The sequence below is a fragment of the Anolis sagrei genome, chromosome 1 (assembly GCF_037176765.1).
Source record: "Anolis sagrei isolate rAnoSag1 chromosome 1, rAnoSag1.mat, whole genome shotgun sequence".
Classification (NCBI taxonomy): Eukaryota; Metazoa; Chordata; class Lepidosauria; order Squamata; family Dactyloidae; genus Anolis; species Anolis sagrei.
In genome coordinates, this window is record NC_090021.1 from 7,173,762 (window position 1) to 7,198,245 (window position 24,484).

A 24,484-nucleotide genomic window follows, 5' to 3' on the forward strand; every position below is an offset into this window, starting at 1 on the left:
TAGACCCTAGAATCCTATTTATGCAGGCCAAAATCCCATTGGCTTTTTTTGCCGCCACATCACACTGTTGGCTCATATTTAACTTGTTGTCAGACAGCCTGGATCTAAGCTGTATTGTGGGTCATATCCAGCACTGAATTGTATCCAGAAACAAACTGGTAGCCAGTTCTGCTTTGAAATACAACCCCGGTCACTCATTTTAAGAAGATGTTTTCTATTTGTTGTTGTTTTGCTTCTCTGGGATGGAAAATACATTTTTGTGATCTCTTAGAGCAGAGTTGTTATTGTGTTGATGGTGGTGGTGAGTGTCTTCCAAGTCTTTCCCAAATTATGATGATCCTAGCATAAACTTACCATGGGATTTTCTGGGGCTGTGTGCTTTTTGCCCAGTAGGTTTCCATCACCAAGTTGTGAATTGAACCCCAATCTCTAGACACATAGACCAGTGCTCAAACCACTTGGCTATGTTGGATCTCTTGTTGTATCCAGGCACTTGTTGCATATGAATGTTGGACATTTCAGAAAGTGTTATTCAGACTCACCATTGACGCACGCCACTAAATGAGCACAGATGAGTCTCCAGAAAAGTCCTTCACATGCATTAAGTGCGTGCACTCTGAGCAGTTTGGTCCACATCATTACATTTAATGTCACAGTGACTGTGTTTTCACTGCATAGACAAGCCTTAGCTAGGTATTGTTTCCTACCAGATTCACATGGACTTGAATGTGACAGTATACAGCAGTGTGTAACTGATGTGTGCTGTAAGTCTGTCATGAGCAACGCAGGCCTGAGTAACGTCTTTCAGCCAGGAAGAGCTTTACTTCAGATAAAAGCAGCTTCTCTCCAGATTTCATATTTCCCATTTTCAAATGTTGTTAAGGAGATAACACAGAACCTCTTCTTGACATTTGTTGCCACAAACCGTGCAGTTATCCAGGTAACCATTGGATATGTTTGTTATGTTTGTGTATTGGTTTTTATCTGAGCTGTTCTTAGTAGCTGAACTTGCAGAGCAGCATATTTTCAAGATGTCTAAAAGGCAAATTTGAAATTCTGAATAAAGCTCGTGTGGGTTGTTGTAGGTTTTTCCGGGCTATATGGCCATGTTCTGGAGGCATTTTTTCTCCTGATGTTTCGCCTGCATCTATGGCAAGCATCCTCAGAGGTAGTGAGGTCTGTTGGAAGTAGGAAACTGGGTTTATATATCTGTGGAATGACCAGGGTAATGTTTCAGCTGATCACCTTGATTTGCATTCAATGGCCTGGAAGCGCCATTGAAAGCTCGTGTGATTTTTCATTTAAATAATGACATTTATATACACAAAATAGGTAAGGCAGAAAGTTGCGACCCTAGCCTTAGAACACAGATATCAATAACTGAGATACAAGAAATGGTATGTTATTGTTCTATTTGAAACATCAAATTTGTTATCATGCAATAGGTTTTTTACTTACGTATACAACATAAAGGTACAAATCTTATCTCTATCGTAAATAAATGTCAAATAAATTTCAAATAAATTTCAAATGGGAGACATATCCTGTCAATAAATTGGACTGTTGTGTTCATTAAGAGGAAATTGATGTCTCCTATTTGAAATTTATGTAAATACTGACATTTATTTATGATAGAGATAAGAAAGTTATGACCTGCCAGTAGTAGCTACATCTGAAGCACATTTCCTTCATACACTGAATAGCTGTATTTGCGAAGAAGGGAACCTGAATGGCATCAAACATAGCTTTTTTAGCGGTTTCATAGAAATAGTGCTCCTCTCCTACTACTCCTACTCCATTAAGGCATTGTGCCCTTCCTGAAACTTTTGGTTCTTTCCTTGTGGTATGACTTCAGTCCTCTTCCAACCTATGGTCCAAGGTGAAGCTATTCCAAGATTTTCTCATCAAGATTTGTTCAGAAGGCGTCTGCCCTTGCCTTCCTCTGAAGCTAAGAGAAGTGACTTGCCCAAGTGGGCTTCTGTGCCAAGTGGAGGTTCAAACTATGCTCTCTGGAGTCATAGTCTAATCCTCAAACCACTATACCATGCTGGCTTCAGAAGACGTATTTGCTTACTTTTCCAGATAGGTTTACCTCAGGAAAAACAATCGTACTTACTTCTCCCCATACCATGACTTGTGAGCACACCAGAAACACTCCTTTAAACTTATGAAGCACTTTGAACTATGTGGGGCGTTCCATCAGGTTTGGTGATCTTCTTGGAATTGGAAGATTCTTCTCCAAGAATTTCCTTTGGTTAACATGCCTGAACAGCCAGGTCGCTGTGATTTGGTAAATACAAACATTTCTCTTCAGGGTCCCCAAATTGTCACGTCGGACTTCTGTTTTCTCATTTTGTGATTGGAAGTTTATGTGTTTGTGCGTGCTTCTAATTCCTGCGGTTTTTCCCCCTACTTCTCCTTTTATTTATATCTGCTGCACATAATTCGTTTTGAGTATTTTCTTTATGTTGTATATTGTTTGCCATCTTGGGTTGTCCTCCCACAATAAGGATTTTCTTTTGTCGTGTCAGGAGCAACTTGAGAAACTGCAAGTCGCTTCTGGTGTGAGAGAATTGGCCGTCTGCAAGGACGTTGCCCAGGGGACGCCCAGATGTTTTGATGTTTTACCATCCTTGTGGGAGGCTTCTCTCATGTCCCCGCATAGAGAGCTGGAGTTAATAGAGGGAACTCACCTACGCTCTCCTTGGATTCGAACCTGCGACCTGTTGGTCTTCAGTCCTTCCGGCACATCAGTTTAACCCACTGCACCACCGGGGACTCATTACAATAAGGATAAGGTGTGTGTGTGTATTGAGATAGTAATACTATTCCTGAATAGTTTTCTGGAAATTGGCTCACCCCCCGAAACATTCCCAAAGGACTCCAGGAGCTCAGTGCACTCTCTTTGTAAAAAGCCGTCAGAGCAGTTTCCCAAAAACTTGCCATCTATCAGGGCAGAAATTGGCAGAATGTTTTTCATCTGGATGTTTTTGGAGTACGAGACCCAGTTTTGGTGATCTACCTGGGAGTTTCAGTCCAACAGCATTTTGAGAGTATGCCAAACAAAGCCTATAAGCTAAATCAGTGTCATGAACATTATTAGTGTAGCTCTTAAAAGCTAGCTGATGTATGGCATTTCCGGCTGATAATTCCCTTTTTCCCCCCTTGCAGTTAATTTATAATCTGCTATAGTCTCTGTTAAATTACTGTGAACGGCGATTATATTGTGCTGTAATACTGAAAAAGTATTATCAGACAATTACCCAATTAACTAAGCGCTGTCCAGGGTGTCGGGCTTTTATGAATCAACCAATGGCTACTGTGCCTGTTGCATGCATGCAATGTTCATGAATCACAGAAGCCGTTTTTAATATTTTCCTCAATTGCATTTGTACTTCATAGTGGCACATTAGGTTCTTTTCCTCTCCATCTGATCATTGGCATAACTCTCAAGGTAGATCGAGCCTAGAGAGTCACCGGAGGAATTCTGTGCCTAAATGAGGACCTTAAATTTGGATTCTCCTGACCTCATTCAAACACTTGGGTTGTTCCTCCAGTCTCAGCACAGAATGTCTTCAATCTGTTGGTGCTTCTTGCTGTCAATGGAGTTAATAGAGGGAACTCACCTACGCTCTCCTTGGATTCGAACCTGCGACCTGTTGGTCTTCAGTCTTGCCGGCACATCGGTTTAACCCACTGCACCGCTCTTTCTAACAGACATATTCAGATCTTGCAAATTCAGGGCAGCCATGGCTTCTTGATGGAGTCAGTCCATTTCTATTGCCCTTTTTGTCTTCTCCTTTTTGCCTCCATCTTTACCAACCATTATTGCCTTATCCAATTTATTTATATTTATCACGTCAGGGGCAACCAGACAATTGTATTACATTTCTAACAGAACAAAACAAACAGACCAAACACAAAATTTGCAAGCTTGGTAGTTGGTTAAATGTCCTTTGACCAGTATCTGGCCACTTGGAGTGCCTCTGGTGTTGCCGTAAGGAGGCCCTCTATTATGCATGTGGCAGGGCTCAGGTTGCATTGAAGCAGGTGGTCAGTGGTTTGCTCTTCTCCACACTTGCATGTCGTGGATTCCACTTTGTAGCCCCATTTCTGAAGGTTGGCTCTGCATCTCGTGGTGCCAGAGCACAGTCTGTTCAGCACCTTCCAAGTTGCCCAGTCTTCTGTGTGCCCAGGGGGGAGTCTCTCATTTGGTATCAGCCATTGGTTGAGGTTCTGGGTTTGAGCCTGCCACTTTTGGACTCTCGCTTGCTGAGGTGTTCCAGCGAGTGTCTCTGTAGATCTTAGAAAACGATGTCTTGATTTAAGTCGTTGACGTGCTGGCTGATACCCAAACAAGGGATGAGCTGGAGATGTCTCTGCCTTGGTCCTTTCACTATTGGCTGCTACTTCCCGGCAGATGTCAGGTGGTGCAATACCGGCTAGACAGTGTAGATTCTCCAGTGGTCTTATCCAATGAGTCATGTCATCTTCTGATAAAATATAATATAATATTATATTATATAATAGCCTCAGTTTAGCCATTTTGGTGTCTAGAGAGGTCTGGTGCAGGTACCTCCATGTCATGTTGTTATGATTGTTGGGGTGCGCCATGAAGTTGACTTCAACGTATCGTGATCCTCTGAATGAGAAACCTCCCTGGGGTCCTCTGTTATTAGTCATCTTGCTCAAGTTGTGCAAGCTCAGGACATCCTTGATTGAATGAATCCATTTGTCATGCCTTCTTCCTCATCTTTATTACCTTTCTAATGAGTCATGTAACCCATGATGCATCCAAAGTATTGGCAGCCTCTGTTTAGTCATTTTAGCTTCAAGTCAGAGATCAGGTTTCATAGAATAATAGAATCCTTGCGTTGGAAGAGACCTCATGGGCAATCCAGTCCAACCCCCTGCCAAGAAGCAGGAAAATTGCATTCAAAGCACTCCCGACAGATGGCCATCCAGCCTCTGTTTAAAAGCCTCCAAAGAAGGAGCCTCCACCACACTCTGGGGCATTTTGTCTTGTTGATTATGAGTCTCTTTGGGTCAGATGTGAAACCACAGCTAGATATGCTCCACAAAGGCTTTCTTTTGGATCTGATCTCGTAGAAAAACTCTCTCCCCATTTACATGCCCATACTTTTGGAATAGTTTCAGTCTTGCTCATCACTGAATAAAGTGACAGGTGAAACTTGCTCAGCTTCGTTGCCATTCCATTTGCGCGAGCTCTTACCTTCCTGAGTACCTGCATTCAACGCTAATCTGTAGGCTTCTGTGGGAGTATTTGTTCTCTGCCCCCTCTTTTAAAGCTAGATGTATATGGAATGGGAATAATTGCCGCAAGTTAAGAACTCTCAGTTCCGCCCCTGAAACTCTCTTGGGCTGCCTAACTGCTGGAGCTGAAGAAAACTCACTCTCTCCCTGCAGCCCAAGTACAGATGATGCCTTTCAGCCACCCACCTGAGCTGTCACAGTGCCTGAATGATGGAATGATGATCAATCATAACACTCAATTCAGCTTTGAAATGATGGGATCTGAATTCCCTGGAACAAAGTTAGTGCACAGAGCCTCCAAATGAGTGCTTGAAATACAGAGACCACAAACTACGAGAAAGTAATAGCCTATTATGGGCCTCTGGATGTTGATGTTGGACTGCACATCCCAGCAGTCCTTGCCAGAGCCACTAATACTGAAAGTTGTAGGGCGGTACTTTGATTATCCTTCACTTGGCAGTGGCAGGTGAATATCTTTCTTCGGATACATAGAATGAATGCAAATTGATGCACTTTAACTGCCATGGCCCAATGCTATGGAATCCGCAGTGTTGTAAACCTTCTCTACCAAAGAGTTCTGGTGCCTCACCAAACTACAAATCTCAGGATAGGTGTTTGTCGTTGGCAGTTAAAGTGGCATTGTTGTTGTTGTTGTTCATTCGTTCAGTCGTCTCCGACTCTTTGTGACCTCATGGACCAGCCCATGGCAGAGCTCCCTGTCAGCCGTCACCACCCCCAGCTCCTTCAAGGTCAGTCCAGTCACTTCAAGGATGCCATCCATCCATCTTGCTCTTGGTCGGCCCCTATTCCTTTTACCTTCCACTTTCCCCAGCATAATTGTCTTCTCTAGGCTTTGCTGTCTCCTCATGATGTGGCCAAAGTACTTCAAAAAGTGGCATTAGACTTCATTAATTCTAAAATGTAGAATAAATAAAGATTATTATTATTATAATCATTATTATTATTATTATTATAGCTGGACCCTAAGAAAAAGAAAAAACATTCACCTGCCACTGCCAGTAAATATGTGTGCAGGTGATTCTCCCCTGTATCTTTCCAGTGGAGGAGATTCAGGAGGAACCCAAGCATTCTTGCCATACAAACAGCCCAATGAAAATATTGTTTGTTCCAAGTATGCTACATTTTTCAACCAGCTTCACAGGTGAGCCTGACCCTACTAACTAGAGTAGACCCACTGAATCGGTTTTGGAATAGTGAGTCAATGTATGGGCTAATCTAATCAGCTCATCTAATCCATTCTAACCAGAACTAACAATAGAGTTCAGATGGAAAATGGTTGCATGTTAGGGTTGGACTAGCTGGCACTTGAGCCACCTCCTGACTGTGTAGTTCTGTGATTGTACACACCTTCTTTTTGTAGCCCTCCAGTTTGCATTTGCCATGTTCTAAGGCAGTGTTGGAGGTGTTGGTGGTGTTGGAGGAAAGTTCTGAGAGTGCCTTAGACTGCGAGAAGATCCAACCAGTCCATCCTCCAGGAAATAAAGCCCAACTGCTCACTGGAGGGAAGGATACTAGAGACAAAGTTGAAGTCCTTTGGCCACATCATGAGGAGACAGCAAAGCCTAGAGAAAACAATCATGCTGGGGAAAGTGGAAGGCAAAAGGAAGAGGGGCCGACCAAGGGCAAGATGGATGGATGGCATCCTTGAAGTGACTGGACTGACCTTGAAGGAGCTGGGGGTGGTGACGGCCGACAGGGAGCTCTGGCGTGGGCTGGTCCATGAGGTCACAAAGAGTCGGAGATGACTGAACGAATGAACAACAACAAGGCAGTGTTTCCCAACCTTCCTAATGCTGCACCCCCTTAATACAGTTCCTCATGTTGTGGTGACCCCCTAACCATAAAATTATATTCGTTGCTACTGTAATTTTGCTACTCTTACGAATCGTAATGTAAATATGTGATATACAGGATGTATTTTCATTCACTGGACCAAATTTGGCACAAATTACGAAAATTGAAATGATCTGGCAAATTTGGACCACCATGACCCCTAGACAGCTGAGTCTCCTCAGATATTATCAATCAGAACTGTCCTAAATAATCAGGCACTACAAAATAAAGCCCAAATTTCAATAGTAGTGAGATTGGGGGGAATTGATTTTGTCATTTGAGAGTTTTAGTTGCAGGGATTTATAGTTCACCTACAATCAAAGAGCATTCTGAACTCCACCAACGATGGAATTGAACCAAACTTGGCACACAGAACTCCCATGACCAACAGAAAATACAGGAAGGGTTTTGTAGGCATTGACCTTGAGTTTTGGTGTTTTAGTTCACCTATATCCAGAGAGCACTGTGGACTCAAACAATGATAGATCTGGACCAAACTTGGCTTGAATACTCAATATGGCCAATATTGAACACTGGTAGAGTTTGGAGAAAATAGACCTTGACATTTGGGAGTTGTATCTGCTGGGATTTATAGTTCACCTACAATCAAAGAGCATTCTGAGCTCCACCAAAGATGGAATTGAACCAAACTTGACACACAGAACTCTCATGACTAACAGAAAATACTGGAAGGGTTTGGTGGGCATTAACCTTGAATATTGGAGTTGTAGTTCACCTACATCCAGAGCTCACTGTGGACTCAAACAAGGATGGATCTGGACCAAACTCGGCATGGATACTCAATATGCCCAAATGTGAACACTGGTGGAGTTTGGGGAAAATAGGCCTTGACATTTGGGAGTTGTAGCTGCTGGGATTTATAGTTCAACTACAATCCAAGAGCATTCTGAACTCCACCAACGATGGAATTGAACCAAACTTGGCACACAGAACTCCCATGACCAACAGAAAATACTGGAAGGGTTTGTTGGGCATTGACCTTGAGTTTTGGAGTTGTAGTTCACCTACATCCAGAGCTCACTGTGGACTCAAACAATGATGGATCTGGACCAAACTCAGCATGGCTACTCAACATGTCCAAACACTACTAGAGTTTGGGAAAATAGACCTTGACACCCTCTCATTACCCCCCAAGGTGTCTCGACCCCCCAGGTTGAGAAACGCCGATCTAAGGGGCCTTTCACAATACAAGAGAACTATAATTTGTGAATGGATCACCAATTTCACTTCGCTTCTTACCATTCCCACTCCCGTCCTTCTTTGCTTTTGACTCCAGCACTGAATGGTCCTCTTTGTGTAGGCTTCTCCTTCCAGCAGTAGGGACCGTGCATTGCTTCGGCACTCGCAGCCTTGCATTGACCTGCGTGTTTCCTTTACTGAATTGACACCCCAAATCCCGATGCCAGGATGTGCCTCATGGGTGGGAACCAGCAGAAAGTTTTAAAACCCTCTCCATGTTTCCCAATAGCTGCATTTGGGGGTGTGGAGGAAGGGAAGTGGAGAGGGAGGGGAGCCAACTATTTAGCTCTGATGTTCCTATCAGAATTTAATAACTGCTTTGATTATGCAACACCAGATCTATAAAGTAGTCCCAGGGGGAAATGTTGAAGCTTGCCAGCCGTTGCCATAGTTACCTCCAGTTCTTAACAGGCGAGAAGCAAGTGTGAATTCAATTATTCTTATTTCGCAGGCAGGGCTTCATCACTTTTCCAGCTGGCCGGTAGGACATGCGAGGACTTTGGGGCGTCATGGTTGCCACGGCTTTTTGCATGAAGTCGGGCAGGTTTTCGGTCGACAATGAAGTTCTGTTTTCTGTGATTTCCCAGGTGAATTCCTCGTCTTTTTTTTTGGACTCTGATTTTTCTGCAATGGGCGTGACTTTGGGGAGGGAGGGGCTGCTTTTACTGTAGTTATGGTCCTCATACTGACCTCTTACTTGCTGGCATGCAGTCGAGATTGTAGGAGCTGCCATCCCGAGCAGTCATCTTGAACATGTGCCCTGTTTTGTAAGCATTGGCATAATTGCAACAAGCCACAGACCAAGGTTGGTAATTACAGCTTTTGCTGAACTACAACACCCGTTGTTCATTACTTGTTTACAGCTTTTGGGAGCTGCATTCTCACAACTTTTGGAGGAACGCATGATTTGCACCCTTGGCTTAGACATTTTTCTGTCTGCTAATATTGACATTATTATTAATAATTTTACTATTACTATTTATTTGTTTGTTTACCTTATTTAGGAACCCCCGGTGGCGCAGTGGGTTAAAGCACTGAGCTGCTGAGCTTATTGACTGAAAGATCACAGGTTCGATTCCGCTGTCAGCCCTAGGTTCTGCCAACCTAAAAGTTCGAAAACATGCAAATGTGAGTAGATCAATAGGTACCGCTCCAACAGTAAGGTAACGGCGCTCCATGCAGTCATGCCGGCCACATGACCTTGGAGGTATCTATGGACAACGCCGGCTCTTCGGCTTAGAAATGGAGATGAGCACCACACCCCAGAGTCAGACATGACTGGACTTAATGTCAGGGGACAATCTTTACCTTTACCTTACCATATTTATATCCCGCCTTTTCTCTACTCCAAGTGGGACTCAAGGCGGATTACAAATGGCACCTACACAGTGCCTGAAAACATACAAATACACAAAATGATTTAGATTAAAATTACTAACACAATAACATAATTAAAATACACTCTAGGTTAAAACACACCATCCAGAAATCAAAGTCTAAGGCCATTCCGTGATCAACTGCAATCATTATAATAATAGTATATGTGCATTATATTATAATATATAATATAATATAATATAGCTAAAGGTAAAAGTTTTCCCCTGACATTAAGTCCAGCCGGGTCCGACTCTGGGGGTTGGTGCTCATCTCCATTTCTAAGCCAATAGACTGAGAAAGGCAGTATACAAGTATTATAGTAAATAAATAAGCTGAAGAGCCAGCGTTGTCCGTAGACACCTCTGCGGTCATGTGGCTGGCATTACTGCATGGAGTGCCATTACCTTCCGCCAGAGCGGTACCTATTGATCTACTCACATTTTCATGTTTTCAAACTACTAGGATGCCAGAAGCTGGGGCTAACAATGGGAGCTCACCCAGGTCCCCGGATTCGAACCTGAGACCTTTCAGGCACAAGTTCAGCAGCTCAGTGGTTTACCCCACTGCGCCACCGGAGGCTCATATAAGTGGCATATAAATAATAATAGTATTTATTATAAATACTAATTATATAATAGTATATTATGTAATAATATATAATTGCACAAATACTATTATTATTTATATGCCACTTTTCTTTCTTAGGAGAGACTCAAAACTGCAGAAAGACACATAAATCATGGCCCACTAAGCCATATACATTGCAACCATTAATAAGGTCAGGTTATATAGGGCTTGGGAGGAGTCACTGTGAAAGTGGTGATGGCCCATTTTGGCCCCTTTGCATTTTGCTGTGCTGGAGGAGATGTTGTGTCACGTCTGGCTGCCATTGTTGGGATTTCTTTTATTTGGATCTTTGGAATGGGCCACAGGAAACCATCTCATTTGTGGCTGGATTTTAGTTAGTTGGGCCAGTTTTCAGGTTAAAAACTGGCCCAGAAATCAGTGGAGTTTACCAGAAAATATATCAGTAGAGAACAAAATATGGGATATGGGAAATAAGGGATAAATCTTTATCAGAAAAGTCAACTTACAAGATAAGACCAGCAAAAGGAGAAATAAAATAAGACTTACTTGACAGGTCATAGACATCACTTGTGTCAAAACAATGACAACTTTAAACCACCAAGCGATCAAGTGAAATTATGGATTAACAACTAGATCCATAAAATTATAATAAAATGCAGTGGACAGTGTTGAAACATACAAGTGTTGAGACTGGACAATGCTGTATTTTTAAAGTGTATGATGAATTGAGGAGGGATAGAAGGGGTGGGTTTGTTTGGTGTGAAAGGGGTAACATGTTGTATTAGTGATATTGTATCATTGTTGACTGTCAGTACAATTTAGGGGACAAAATTGTGCCAGCAGGTTGAGGGTGAATCCAACAAAGACGGAGATCCTATGGCTGGGTCAACCGGGCAGTGGGCATATCCAGCTGCCTGCCCTGGATGGCAAGGCGCTATGCCCGTCATCATTGGTCAAGAGTCTGGGAGTCCTTTTGGACCCTCTGCTGATGATGGAGGCCCAGGTCTCCACCGTGAGCAGAACCGCCTTTTTTCATCTGCGGCAGGCTAGACGGCTGGCCCCCTCCCTGTCCAGGGATGACCTAGCTACGGTGATCCAGGCTACGGTCATCTCAAGACTGGACTACTGTAACGCCCTCCACATTGGCCTTCCTCTGTCGGTGATCCGGAAGCTCAAGTTGGTACAGAATGCAGCTGCTCGGCTTCTTACGGGTATTCCAATGAGGTGCCACATAACACCAATCTTACTACAGCTGCATTGGTTACCAATTGAGCACCGGATCACTTTCAAAGGGATGGTACTCACCTTTAAGGCCTTGCATGGTCTGGGGCCGATGTACCTGAGGGACCGCCTCACCCCCTACCAACCCAGAGATCCCTCCATTCTGAGGATCAAGATTCGTTGGAAATTCCCAGTGTCAAGACCTTGCGTCTAACAGCAACCAGACGCAGAGCCTTTACAGTAGTGGCACCATCACTCTGGAACACTCTGCCTCCTGAAATCCATGCCTTATCAGCTTTCCGCAGGGACTTATCAGCTTTCCACAGGGCATGTAAGACATACCTGTTTCGACAGGCTTTTAATGTTTGATATTGCTGTTTTTAAATTGTTTTTAAATTGTGTTTGATTTTAGCCTGTTCTTGTAAGCTGCTCCGAGCCCCAGGGGAGTGGCGGCATATAAGTTCGAATAATAAATAAATAAATAGATTGATAAAAAGGGTGAAAATGTGTGGATTGGGAGGGCTTTGGGGGTTGCAGGAGTGTTTCAGGGGCTGCGGAAGTAGAGGGAAACAATACTTAGGCCATGCAGAGCAAGGAAGAGAAATAGTAGCATACAAGCTTGAGGGAAGGCATGAGGAAGACCAATGTTTAGGTCATGCTCCTCACTAGCCATAACAACTGTCAATTGGTACAACTGTCTCTATGCAGAGCTAAGAGATGGAAACCAATAGTATGCAAGAGGAGAATCCAAAAGTAGGGCAGCTATGAGTAAAGTGGACAAGACAGGCGGGAGCGGCAGAGTCAGCCAGGAAAGGGGTCCTGCCTTTGCCCGCCATTCAGGAGGCTCCCCTCCCAAACTTCCCAGGATGTGGCTGTGAAATCGTTTGGCAGATCTGAGGTTCTAAACCTCTAGAACAAATTTTAATTTTCTTCCTCTTGGCATTCTGGTGTGTTGAATGGGAGAACTCCGTAAACATCTGTGCAGCCATCCAGTCTGTACTTAAGACTCCCAAGGAAACTTGAGAGTGTGGGAATCCACGTTTTGTTGTTAACTGAGGCAAAGACCCAGCAAACACCAGTAGGGAAGTAGACTCATCTTACCATGTGTGATGGTTCATGTGTGGCCTGAATTCCAATTGAGTCTGTTCTAATAGAGCTTTAAAAAAAAAAAACCCAGTATGGTGATAATGAAAATATACAAGGTCAAAATGGGCAGGTTGCCTCTTGATGCAGCCTAATAAGAAAGAATTAAGCCCTCCAAAGATCCATGGACAGTGGGTGAAGTTATCTTGGGATTTCCTACTACAAATAAACAGAGTTAAAGGTTAAACCCTTGCACTGGCAGGACGGAAAGACTGACAGGTTGCAGGTTTGAACCCAGGGAGAGCGCAGATGAGCTCCCTCTATCAGCTCCAGTTTCCCATTGCGGGGACATGAAAGAAGCCTCCCACAAGGATAATAAAGCATCAAAATATCCGGGCATCCCCCGGGTAACGTCCTTGCAGACAGCCAAATGTCTCACACCAAAAGCAACTTGCAGTTTCTCACTTTGCTCCTGACACAATAAGTCAGAGGTCTTCAAACTAAGGCCCAAGGGCCAGATACAGCCCTCCAAGGTCATTTACCTGGCCCTCGCTCAGGGTCCACCTAACGACTTGAAAGCAAATAACGACAACAACAATCCTATCTCATCAGCCAAAACCAGTCCCACACTTTCCATTGAGATACTAATAAGTTTATATTTGTTAAAATTGTTCTTTATTTTAATTATTGTATTGTTTTAAAGTGGGTTTTTTTGCACTCCAAATAAGACATGTGCAATGTGCATGGGAATTCCTTCATGCTTTTTTCAAATTATAATCTGGCCCTCCAACAGTTTGAGGGACTGCGACCTGGCCCTCTGTTTATAAAGTTTGCGGACCCCTGCAATAAATAAACAAACAAACAAACAAAGAGAGTTGGTAGCAGATGGGACTTGAAAAGTTGAGCAGGATGGGCAGGATTGGAGATTAGGAAAACAGAACTGTGGGAGTTATTCTTGGATTATTCATGGTGAAGGAGCCGCACTTTGTATTGTGCAGGAACCTTTCAGATAGGGATCCTTCGATTTGAAAATGAATGTACCCAAAAGCCCATTGTGAATAAAACCATGCTCCCAGGAGAAGGCGTTCTTGGTGGCTGCTCCCAGGCTTTGGAACTTCCTGCCTACGGAAGGACCAGGTTGGTGAGCCAAGGGTTTTTAGTGATGTTCCATTTGATAAACATAAAAAAACCCAAGATTATGGCAACAAGAGTGATTGACAACTGGAAAATAGAGGGAGAAAATGTGGAGGCCGTGACAAGACTTTGTATTTGTAGGTGCAAAGATGAATGTAGATGCAGACTGTGGCCAGGAAATCAGAAGACGCTTCCTTCTTGGGAGGAGAGCAATGTCCAATCTCAATAAAATAGTAAAGAGTAGCTCCAACTTGTACAATGAGTAAACCCTTAGAAATCCATATAACAATCTCCCTACAGACAAACATACCATAGCAACCAAGATCCATTGCCTAGTCAAAGCCACGGTATTCCCTGTAGTCACCTACGGATGTGAGAGCTGGACCTTAGGGAAGGCTGAGCGAAGGAAGAGAGATGCTTTTGAGCTGTGGTGTTGGAGGAAAGTTCTGAGAGTGCCTTGGACTGCGAGAAGATCCAACCAGTCCATCCTCCAGGAAATAAAGCCCGACTGCTCACTGGAGGGAAGGATACTAGAGACAAAGTTGAAGTCCTTTGGCCACATCATGAGGAGACAGGAAAGCCTAGAGAAGACAATTATGCTGGGGAAAGTGGAAAGTAAAAGGAAGAGGGGCCGACCAAGGGCAAGATGGATGGATGGCATCCTTGAAGTGACTGGACTGACCTTGAAGGAGCTGGGGGTGGTGACAGCTGACAGGGAGCTCTGGCGTGGTCTGATCCATGAGGTCACGAAGAGTCGGAGACGACTGAACGAATGAACAACAACCATTTGATATACCTTTACCTTCTGGGTTTTTTAACAGATTTGCTTAAAATGGGTTTAATCCTGTAGTTAGTTTTATGACATGTTAACAATAAAGTTGTGTATGTTTTTACTTATGCATCCTGTTCTTTGGAGAAGGCAAGATAGATGTTGTTGTTGCTGCTGTTGTCCTAAAAGACATAGAATCATAATGTTAGAAGCAACCCCAAGGGTCATCCAGTCCAACCCCCTTCTGCCAAACAAGAAGACACAGAGTGCCTGGTTCCAGAGAGAAACCATCTCACAAGCCCCACTCTAAAGCATCAGGCTGATTTTTTAGCAAGAGTTGATACCTGGGCAGTACATTTCCACTCAACACATCATTCTCATAATTTCAGTGTTTTTGGACAATAGATAAGAGGGAACGATGTAGTTTCAAGTGAATTGGCCCCCATGTTCATGTTATGAAACAGGCAGATGATTTCGAATGATGTACAGGCTTGACTGTATTGCTGATTTATGGTATGTTTGTCTGTAGGGAGATTGTTATATGGATTTCTAAGGGTTTACTCATTGTACAAGTTGGAGCATTGAAGAGGAGACAAAAGTTAGAGAAGTGATGCCCTGTTTCGCTGATATTAACATGGCCAGAGATTGGTAAACCAATATAGTAAAGGGTCTGGAAGCCAAGCCCTAGGAGGAGTGGGTTTGGGAGCTGGAGACATTCAGCTTGGAGAAGTGAAGGTTGAGGGAGGACATGAGAGCCAGGTTTAAATATTTGAAAGGGTTTCACATTGCGGAAGGGGCAGAGTTGTTTTCTGCCGCTCTGGAGACTAATCAGGGAGGAAGGGGTTCAAATTGCAAGAAGAGAGATTCCATCTAAACTTTAGAAAGAACTTCCTGGCAGTACTTACTTACTTTACTTACTTACTTACTTACTTAGGCAATCCCTCGCTGTCCGAGTAAGATTGTCTTCCAAGTTCGATGTACTGGCGGTGGGTATGTAGGTGACTGTGGAGCCCTATTCTTGACCTGCATGTTCTCCCCCAGTGAGGGCATTGGTTTCCAGGTGGAAGGCAGTCCCAGTCGGGTTGGCTTGATGCGCCTTCCTCTTGGCATGTTTCTCTCTTTCGCCCTCCATTTGTGCCTCTTCAAATTCTGCAGTACTGCTGGTCACAGCTGACCTCCAGCTGGAGTGCTCAAGGGCCAGGGCTTCCCAGTTCTCAGTGTCTATGCCAGAGTTCTTAAGGTTGGCTTTGATCCCATCTTTAAATCTCTTTTCCTGTCCACCAACATTTTGTTTTCTGTTCATGAGTTCGGAGTAGAGCAACTGCTTTGGGAGATGGTGGTTGGGCATCCGGACAATGTGGCTGGTCCAGCGGAGTTGATGGCGGAGGACCATCGCTTCAATACTGGTGGTCTTTGCTTCTTCCAGCACACTGATATGCGTCTGCTTGTCTTCCCAAGGGATTTGCAGGATTTTCCTGGCAGTAAGAGTTGTTCAACAGTGGAATAAGACACCTCAGAAGATGTTGAGGCCTCTTTCCCTGGAGGTCTTTAAACAGAGGCTGGATGAATTGTCAAAGGCTTTCATAGCCAGAATCACTGGGTTGTTGTAGGGTTTCTGGGCTGTATAGCCATGTTCTAGAAGCATTCTCTCCTGACGTTCACACCTAGCTCCAACAGACAAGAGTACTTTCTCCTACCCTGGACCTTCTACAGATGTATAAACCCAATTTTCCTAGTTTCTAATAGACCTCAAAACCTCTGAGGATGCCTGTCACAGATTCAAGCGAAACGCCAGGGGAGAATGCTTCTAGAACATGGCCATGGAGCCCGAAAAACCTACAACAACCCAGAGGCTGGATGGTCTTTGCGTCTTTTGTGTCTCTTGCCTGGCAGAAAGGAGTCACACCGGATGGTCCTTGGAGGCTCTTCCAACCTAGCTCCACTCACACCTAGCTCCAGCAGACAAGAGTCCTTTGTCTCACCCTGGTCATTCCACAGATATATAAACCCTTTTGCCTAGTTCCAACAGACCTCACTACCTCTGAGGATGCTTGTCATAGATGCAGGCGAAATGTCAGGAGAGAATGCCTGTAGACCAGTGGTTCTCAACCTTCCTAATACCGTGACCCCTTAATACAGTCCCTCATGTTGTGGTGACCCCCAAACATAATATTGTTTTGTTGCTACTTCATAACAGTCATTTTACTACTGTTATAAATCATAATGTAAACATCTGATATGCAGGGTGTATTTTCATTCACTGGACCAAACTGGGCACAAATACCCAATACTCCCAAACGTGAATGCTAGTGGAGTTGGGGGAGGATTGATTTTGTAATTTGGGAGTTGTAGTTGCTGGGATTTATTGTTCACTTATAATCAAAGAGCATTCTGAACTCCACCAGCAATGGATTTGAACCAAACTTGGCTCCCATGACCAATGGAAAACACTGGAAGGGTTTGATGGGCATTGACATTGAGTTTGGGAGTTGTAGTTCACCTATATCCAGAGAGCACTGTAGACTCATGCAATGGTGGATCTGGACCAAACCTGGCATGAATACTCAATATGCCCAAATGTGAACACTGGTGGAATCTGGGGAAAATAGATCTTAACATTTGGGAGTTGTAGTTGCTGGGATTTATAGTTCATTACGATCAAAGAACATTCTGAACTCCACCAATGATAGAATTGTCTCAAACTTCCCACATGGAATCCCCATGACTATTACAAAATGCTGTGTTTTCTGATGGTCTTTGGTGACCCCTCTGACACCTCCTCGCAACCCCCTCAGGGGTCCCGACCCCCAGGTTGAGAAACACTGCTGTAGACCATGGCCATATAGCCCGAAAAAACCTACAACAACCCATACAACAAGAAAATCACAACACAGGCTTATACAACATCCAGGTCTCAACTAGCGCCTTCATTTCTCCTAACCTTGCTACCAGGTTATCATCGTCCCAGCATTTTTAAAGGCACGTGTTCTAGTCTTCAGGGGAAGAGAAGTATAAAATAATTCTGACTGCTTTTTATGCTTGCTTTGGTCCTTGCTGAAAACAACCGGAACGATTCAAGGAGAGCAGCAGATGCTGGCCTGGGGCACATCGCAAAAGGCGGAGGGATGGAGGGAGGCTGGGAAGCAGTGTGCCTTGGGGTCTGATGCATTTGGAGGCAAGGCAATCCCACCTGGAAAAGGCAAAGGACGGTTTCTGCAGGGTGTTGTGAGAGCAGGCCTTCGAGGTTTTGCCTTCTTGGCCAAGATCCAAGGTCATGTGAGCTTTCAACAACTTCTGTGTGTCGTTTAACACGAGACAACCAGCTGGGATCCTCCCCTTGCCTTGCCTCCAAAGGCCTCTTAAACTGGAGCAGAGATTACCCCATAAATTGCCTTGCAATTCTGATCTTGCTCGGCTTGAATGGCAAGTTTGTTTGACCAACAAAGTTCAAGTCAAAGGACAGCAATTCAGAAGGGGGCCATAAAGGGCCCCTTCAAAAGAGGCACTTCTAGTTTGGCAATACGTTAGTGAAAAGCCTGTGTTTGGCTACATGGGAGAAGTTTCTTGCATGTGAGCTGTTGTTTCTCCCTCTCTGTTTAAGGCATCCCACCCTGGCTTGGTCTTTTTTTAAGTATTACAAGTTGAGTATCCTTAATCCGAAATTCCAAAATCCCAAATATTCCAAAATCTAGAAACATCTTGACTTTCAGGTGGTTCGGTGTATTCATTTATTTATTTATTTATTTTGCATCGAAAGCACAAAATAAAACTGTATTGTCGAAGGCTTTCATGGCTGGAATCACTAGGTTCTTGTGGGTTTTTTCGGGCTATAGGGCCATGTTCTAGAGGCATTTCTCCTGATGTTTCGCCTGCATCTATGGCAAGCATCCTCAGAGGTAGTGAGGTCTGTTGGAATTAGGACAATGGGTTTATATATCTGTGGAATGGCCGGGGTGGGCAAAGAGCTCTTCTCTGCTGGAGCTAGGTGTGAATGTTTCAGCTGATCACCTTCATTAGCATTTGAAGGCCTGGCTGAGCCTGGGAAAATCTTTTGTTGAGAGGTGTTAAGGTGTGCCTGGTTGTTTCCTCTCTGCTCTTTTGCTGTTGTAATTTTAGAGTTTTTTAATACTAGTAGCCAGATTTTGTTCATTTTCATGGTTTCTTCCTTTCTGTTGAAATTGTCCACATGCTTGTGGATTTCAATGGCTTCTCTCTGTAGTCTGACATGGTGGTTGTTGGTGTGGTCCAGCATTTCTGTCTTCTCAAATAATATGCTGTGTCCAGGCTGGTTATTTTTAACAAAATAAAACTTTTAAAAACAGAAAGAGCACAAGCAGCTAAATATCTTTTGACCAAAACAGGCAACAGCAACCACATTGCATTGTCGAAGGCTTTCATGGCTTGAATCACTGGGTTGTTGTAGGTTTTTTCGGGCTATATGGCCATGTTCTAGAGGCATTCTCTCCTGACGTTTCGCCTGCATCTATGGCAAGCATCTTCAGAGGTTGTGAGATGTAGCAACCACATTTTCTGTAGCCTCCAACAATTCTCCTACTCTACATGACGCAGGACATTGCGGACAAGCATACAGATGTGGAGCTGTCAAAGGCTTTCATGGCTGGAATCATTGGGTTGCTATAAGTTTTTCAGGCTGTATGGCCATGTTCCAGAAGCATTCTCTCTTGACGTTTCGCTCACATCTATGGCAGGCATCCTCAGAGGTTGTGAGATCTCACAACTTCTGAGGATGCCTGCCATAGATGCAGGTGAAACGTCAGGAGAGAATGCTTCTGGAACATGGCCATATAGCCCGAAACACTTATAGCAACCCAGATGTGGAGTTGTCTGTTCTTCTCCACAGTTGCACAAGGTGGAGGATTATTTTTGGTTGTGCCATTTTGCCAGGTTGTCTTTTGATCTGCCCTCTCCACTTCTGAGTCTGCTCAGGAACTTCCAAATTGGCCATTCTTGGTTTGTCCCTGGAAGAAGACCCTCATGGGGGCCATCCAATTGGGATTTCCTGGTTTAACTGCCCAGAGGGATAGTCTTGCTGTTGCTGGAGGAACACTGAGAGGAGTGGTGGTTCTCATGAAGCTTTTCCTTGATTTGAGTCTACTGGGAGGAGACTGATAGCCATGCAGTGGGTGGTTTTCATAGTGTTCAACCTTATTTCTCTCCCAGTTAGCAACAACTTCCTGTTGCACACCAAGGGGGACAATGCCAGCTAGCTTGTAGAGTTTATCAACAGGTGTAGGTTTAAGACATCCTGTGATGTCCTTAGGGAGTGAGTTCCAGAGTCGAGGGGCCACCACCGAAAAGGCCCCCTCTGTCGTCCCCAGCAATCGTGCCTGCGATGCAGGTGGGATCGAGAGCAGGGCCTCTCCAGATGATCGAAGAGATTGTGTGGGTTCGTATACAGAAATGCGGTCACGTAGTTAGGCGGGTCCCAAACCGTGCAGGGATTTGTAGGTAAGAACCTGCACCTTGAATTGGGTCCGGAAAATGAATGGCAACCAGTGGAGCTCCTTGAACAGGAGGGTTGACTGCTCCCTGTAAATATTGTGTATACAGTTACTATCAGGCTATATCAAACGTGAACAAATTTCGTGTTGAGACTTGAATTCTATCACCAGGGTATCTCATTATGTACATATGTGTGAATACAGGTAATCTACGATTTTTTAAGATCTGAAAATCGTAAATACTACTGGTCTCAAGTATTATAGATTAGGAAAACTTAACCTGTGTTCCAAAGCGACAACAAGCGAGTTGCCTGTTCCCTGGGTAACAAAGACATTATTTTGATGTGCGCAATTCATGGCATGCACATACATTGCAGCTATTCATGTTCCATAGCAGCTTGCCTTAGCTGCAGTGCCCTTTCCAGGAGAAACGTCACTGTTGCCATTGCTCTGCTGAGGACCTTTCCTCTTAATCCGGGAGAGGCAGAATCATGTCAGCTCAGGGATTGTGGGAATAGCAACAGGCAGAAGTCTGGTTTTCTTTTTTCATGGGACTTTGGATCTGCGTTTGATACCTGCTCAGCCATAGATGTCCACTGGGGCACTAACACCAACGTGGAGCTTGTGTTGCTGTCTGTGCTCCTTTTTGGAAAATTTCTTCTCCCTTTCTCTCCCTGTGATAATTGGATTTTGAAAAAAATGCCTTGTTGTGGAAACAAGGATTGGTGAGAAAGTGTCAGTAGAGACACCTTTTCCCCAAGATAATAACTCTTCCAAGAGTGGATTTCCCTTCTAAGGGGTGGATTTCTCTCACTTTCTGTTTTCTCGGTCCTGTTCTTAACTATGAGTTAGATGTTTGTAACTCGGGGACTGACTCTACAACCACACATTCTCCTGTATGCAAAACTCCACGTTGTCCAGAGACTTCAGGGCATTCTTGCACAGTTCTAGTCATTTTAACACTGCATGCTTCTGAGAATGTCTAGAGCAGGGGTCCTCAAACTTTTTAAACAGAGGGCCAGGTCACAGTTCTTCAAACTGTTGGAGGGCCGGATTATAATTTGACAAAATGAATGAATTCCTATGCACACTGCACGTATTTTATTTGTAGTGCAAAAAACACTTAAAAACAATACAAATATAAACTTATTAGTATTTCAATGGAAAGTGTGGGCCTGCTTTTGGCTGATGAGATAGGATTATTGTTGTTGTTGTTGTTGTTGTTGTTGTTGTGTGCCTTCAAGTCATTTCAGACTTAGGTTGACCCTGAGCGAGGGCAGGGTAAATGACCTTGGAAGACCGTATCCAGCTCCTGGGCCTTAGTTTGAGAACCCCTGGTCTAGACAGTGTCCCTTTCTAGGCCTGTGAAAGGAGGAGAGCATTGTCAAATGCATCGCAGCTTGATCTGACCCTGGTAGCAGGAGGCATGGACCTGTTGGTCATGATCCCAAAGCCACCTCCCATATGGACAAGACCTGTTAGCACAGTGTTTCACAACCTGGGGGTTGTGACCCCTGGTGGGTCGCGAGAGGGTGTCAGAGGGGTCACCAAATACCATCACAAAACACAGTATTTTCTGTTGATTGTGAGGATTCTGTATAGGAAGTTTGGCCCAATTCTATTGTTGGTGGAGCACTTTGATTGTAGGTGAACTATAAATCCCAGCAACTACAACTCCCAAATGTCAAGGTCTATTTTCCCCAAACTAAACCAGTGTTCACATTTGGGCATACTGACTATTTCTGCCAAGTTTGGTCCAGATCTATCATTGTTTGAATCCACAATGCTCTCTGGATGTAGGTGAACTACAACTCCAAAGCTCAAGGTCAGTGCCCACCAAACCCTTCCACTTTTTTATAAAAAGATCTTGGAGTCCTCGTGGACAACAAGTTAAACATGAGCCAACAATGTGATGTGGCGGCAAAAAAAAGCCAATGGGATTTTGGCCTGCATCCATAGGAGCCTAGTGTCTAGTTCTAGGGAAGTAATGCATGCCCTATTCCGGTTTGGTTAGACCACACCTGGAATGTTGTGTCCAATTCTGGACACCACAATTCAAGAGAGATATTGACAAGCTGGAATGTGTCCAGAGGAGGGCAACTAAAATGATCAAGGGTCTGGAGAACAAGCCCTATGAGGAGCGGCTTAGGGAACTGGGCATGTTTAGCCTGAAGAAGAGAAGGCTGAGAGGAGATATGATAGCCATGTATACATATGTGAGAGGAAGCCACAGGGAGGAGGGAGCAAGCTTGTTTTCTGCTTCCTTGGAGACTAGGACACGGAACAATGGCTTCAAACTACAAGAGAGGAGATTCCATCTGAACATTAGGAAGAACTTCCTGACTGTGAGAGCCGTTCAGCAGTGGAACTCTCTGCCCCAGAATGTGGTGGAGGCTCCTTCTTTGGAAGCTTTTAAACAGAGGCTGGATGGCCATCTGTCAGAGGTGCTTTGAATGCAGTATTCCTGCTTCTTGGCAGAATGGGGTTGGACTGGATGGCCCATGAGGTCTCTTCCAACTCTTTGATTCTATGATTCTGTTGGTCATGTGAGTTCTGGGTGCCAAGTTTGGTTCAATTCCATCGTTGGTGGAATTCAGAATCCTGAACTACAACTCCCAATTGACAAAATCATCCCCACCCCCCAACTCCATCAGTATTCAAATGTGGGCGTATCGGGTATTTGTGCCAAATTTGGTCCAGTGAATGAAAATACATCCTGCATATCAGATATTTACATAACGATTCATAACAGTAGCAAAATTACAGTTCTGAAGTAGCAACGAAATTAATGGTATGGTTGGGGGTCTCCACAACATGAGTAACTGTATTAAGGGGTTGTGGCTTTAGGAAGGTTGAGAAGCCCTTTTTTAGCATGAGTTGGTGCTTGATCCTCGTGAAGCCCTTTGGGGAGAGAAAGAGTCCTGCATTTGGAAAAGTGGTGGGCTCTCTTCACCAGAGAGCAGCCAGTCTTGGTAAAGAAAAGTAATGCAGACAATTAATATGTTTGGCTTTGCAAGCGGAACAGCAGCCAGGTGGGAAGTGTTTTCTGTTAACAACCAAGGTTTTTAACACCATTTCCTTGCTTATAGATCTCTATATATACAGCGTATAAAAAGTGTCATGTCATTTCCAGAAGCACGCCTCTGTAGTAATGAAACCCTTTGGCTTGCAGAAGGGAAACAGCTGCTACCAAGAGGAAGATTTGAATTTCCAATGACTTTGTAATGAGCAGCATGGAATAAGATGCTCTTGTAACATAAAGAGGAGGCATTTAGGATCCGCCGAAAGCCTTTGTGTGCCTCCACGCTAGAGATCTGAAGTACTGCTGAGGCATCTCTTTTCGTAATTAGCTAGAATTAGAGCCAGCGGTCCTGCCTCTCTTGACTGTCCTTCCTTGCCGTCAAGCTCCTTCTGTAGTGTTTACTACCCAGTAAATCCCATTCAACACAGGCCTTGGCCAAGCGATGGGTGCCCTTATTTGACTCTAGAGTTGCCTTTTTCATTATTCCAACCAGTTTCACTTTTCCGATCTTGATGAAGGAGCAGAAAAAATTACTTTATTTTTTCTTAAACTACAAAATATTATTTTCTTCTTTCTTAATAAATTATAAGAAACCTGTAATTAAGGAGCAAGCTTGCACACAGGAGCAGTTGAGATGCTCTTAATCACAAAATCCCCTTAGCTGCTATCAGTAGAGCATAATGCTCTTGATCGACAAGCTGGAACATCTGTTTTGTTTTATTTTGTATCAAAAACATTGCATAAATTAGTATAAAACTTTTTTTTTTGTTGTGTCAGGAGCGACTTGAGAAACTGCAAGTTGCTTCTGGTGTGAGAGAATTGGCCGTCTGCAAGGATGTTGCCCAGGGGACGCCCAGATGATTTGATGTTTTTATCATCCTTGTGGGAGGCTTCTCTCATGTCCCTGCATGAGGAGCTGGAGCTGATAGAGGGAGCTCATCCACCTCTCCCCCAGATTCAAACCTACGACCTGTCGGTCTTCAGTCGTGCCGGCACAGGGGTTTAACCCACTGCGCCACCGGGGGCTCCTAGTATAAAACTGATAAAAATAGAAAGAGCACGGGCGGCTAAATATCTTTTGACCAAAAACAGGCAACAGCAACCGCATTGTCTATATAGCCTCAAACAATGCTTCCTCTGTGCATGAGGCAGGACATTGCGGACAAGCATACAGATGTGGAGTTCTGTTCTGCTCCACAGTCGCACAAGGTGGAGGATTCTTTTAGGTAGTGTCATTTTGCCAGGTTGTTTGTTGATCTGCCCACTCCACTTCTGAGTCTCTTCAGGGTCTTCCAAGTTTGGAATATCTGTACAGACCCAAGCTCAAGGGTAATGCCCACCAAACGCTTTCAGTATTTTCTGTTGGTCATGGGAATTCTGTGTGCCAACTAGAAATCCAGCAACTACAACTCCCAAATGTCAAGGTCTGTTTTCCACAAA

General features: G+C 44.1%; 1 protein-coding gene across 7 annotated transcripts in view; it reads left to right on the plus strand.

The window, feature by feature from the left end:
- The window catches only part of LOC132761633 (nuclear receptor coactivator 1), a 450,982-nt gene that overhangs the window by 279,935 nt on the left and 146,563 nt on the right, over positions 1 to 24,484 (plus strand). Inside the window, exon 1 of one of the 7 annotated variants that reach the window (XM_067462625.1) lies at positions 8,870 to 8,975. The exons of the other annotated variants lie outside the window; for them this stretch is intronic. The gene's annotated coding sequence lies outside the window, so the exon portion shown is untranslated. Of the gene's footprint in view, positions 1 to 8,869; positions 8,976 to 24,484 lie in introns of those variants that run through there. 7 annotated transcript variants of the gene reach the window in all.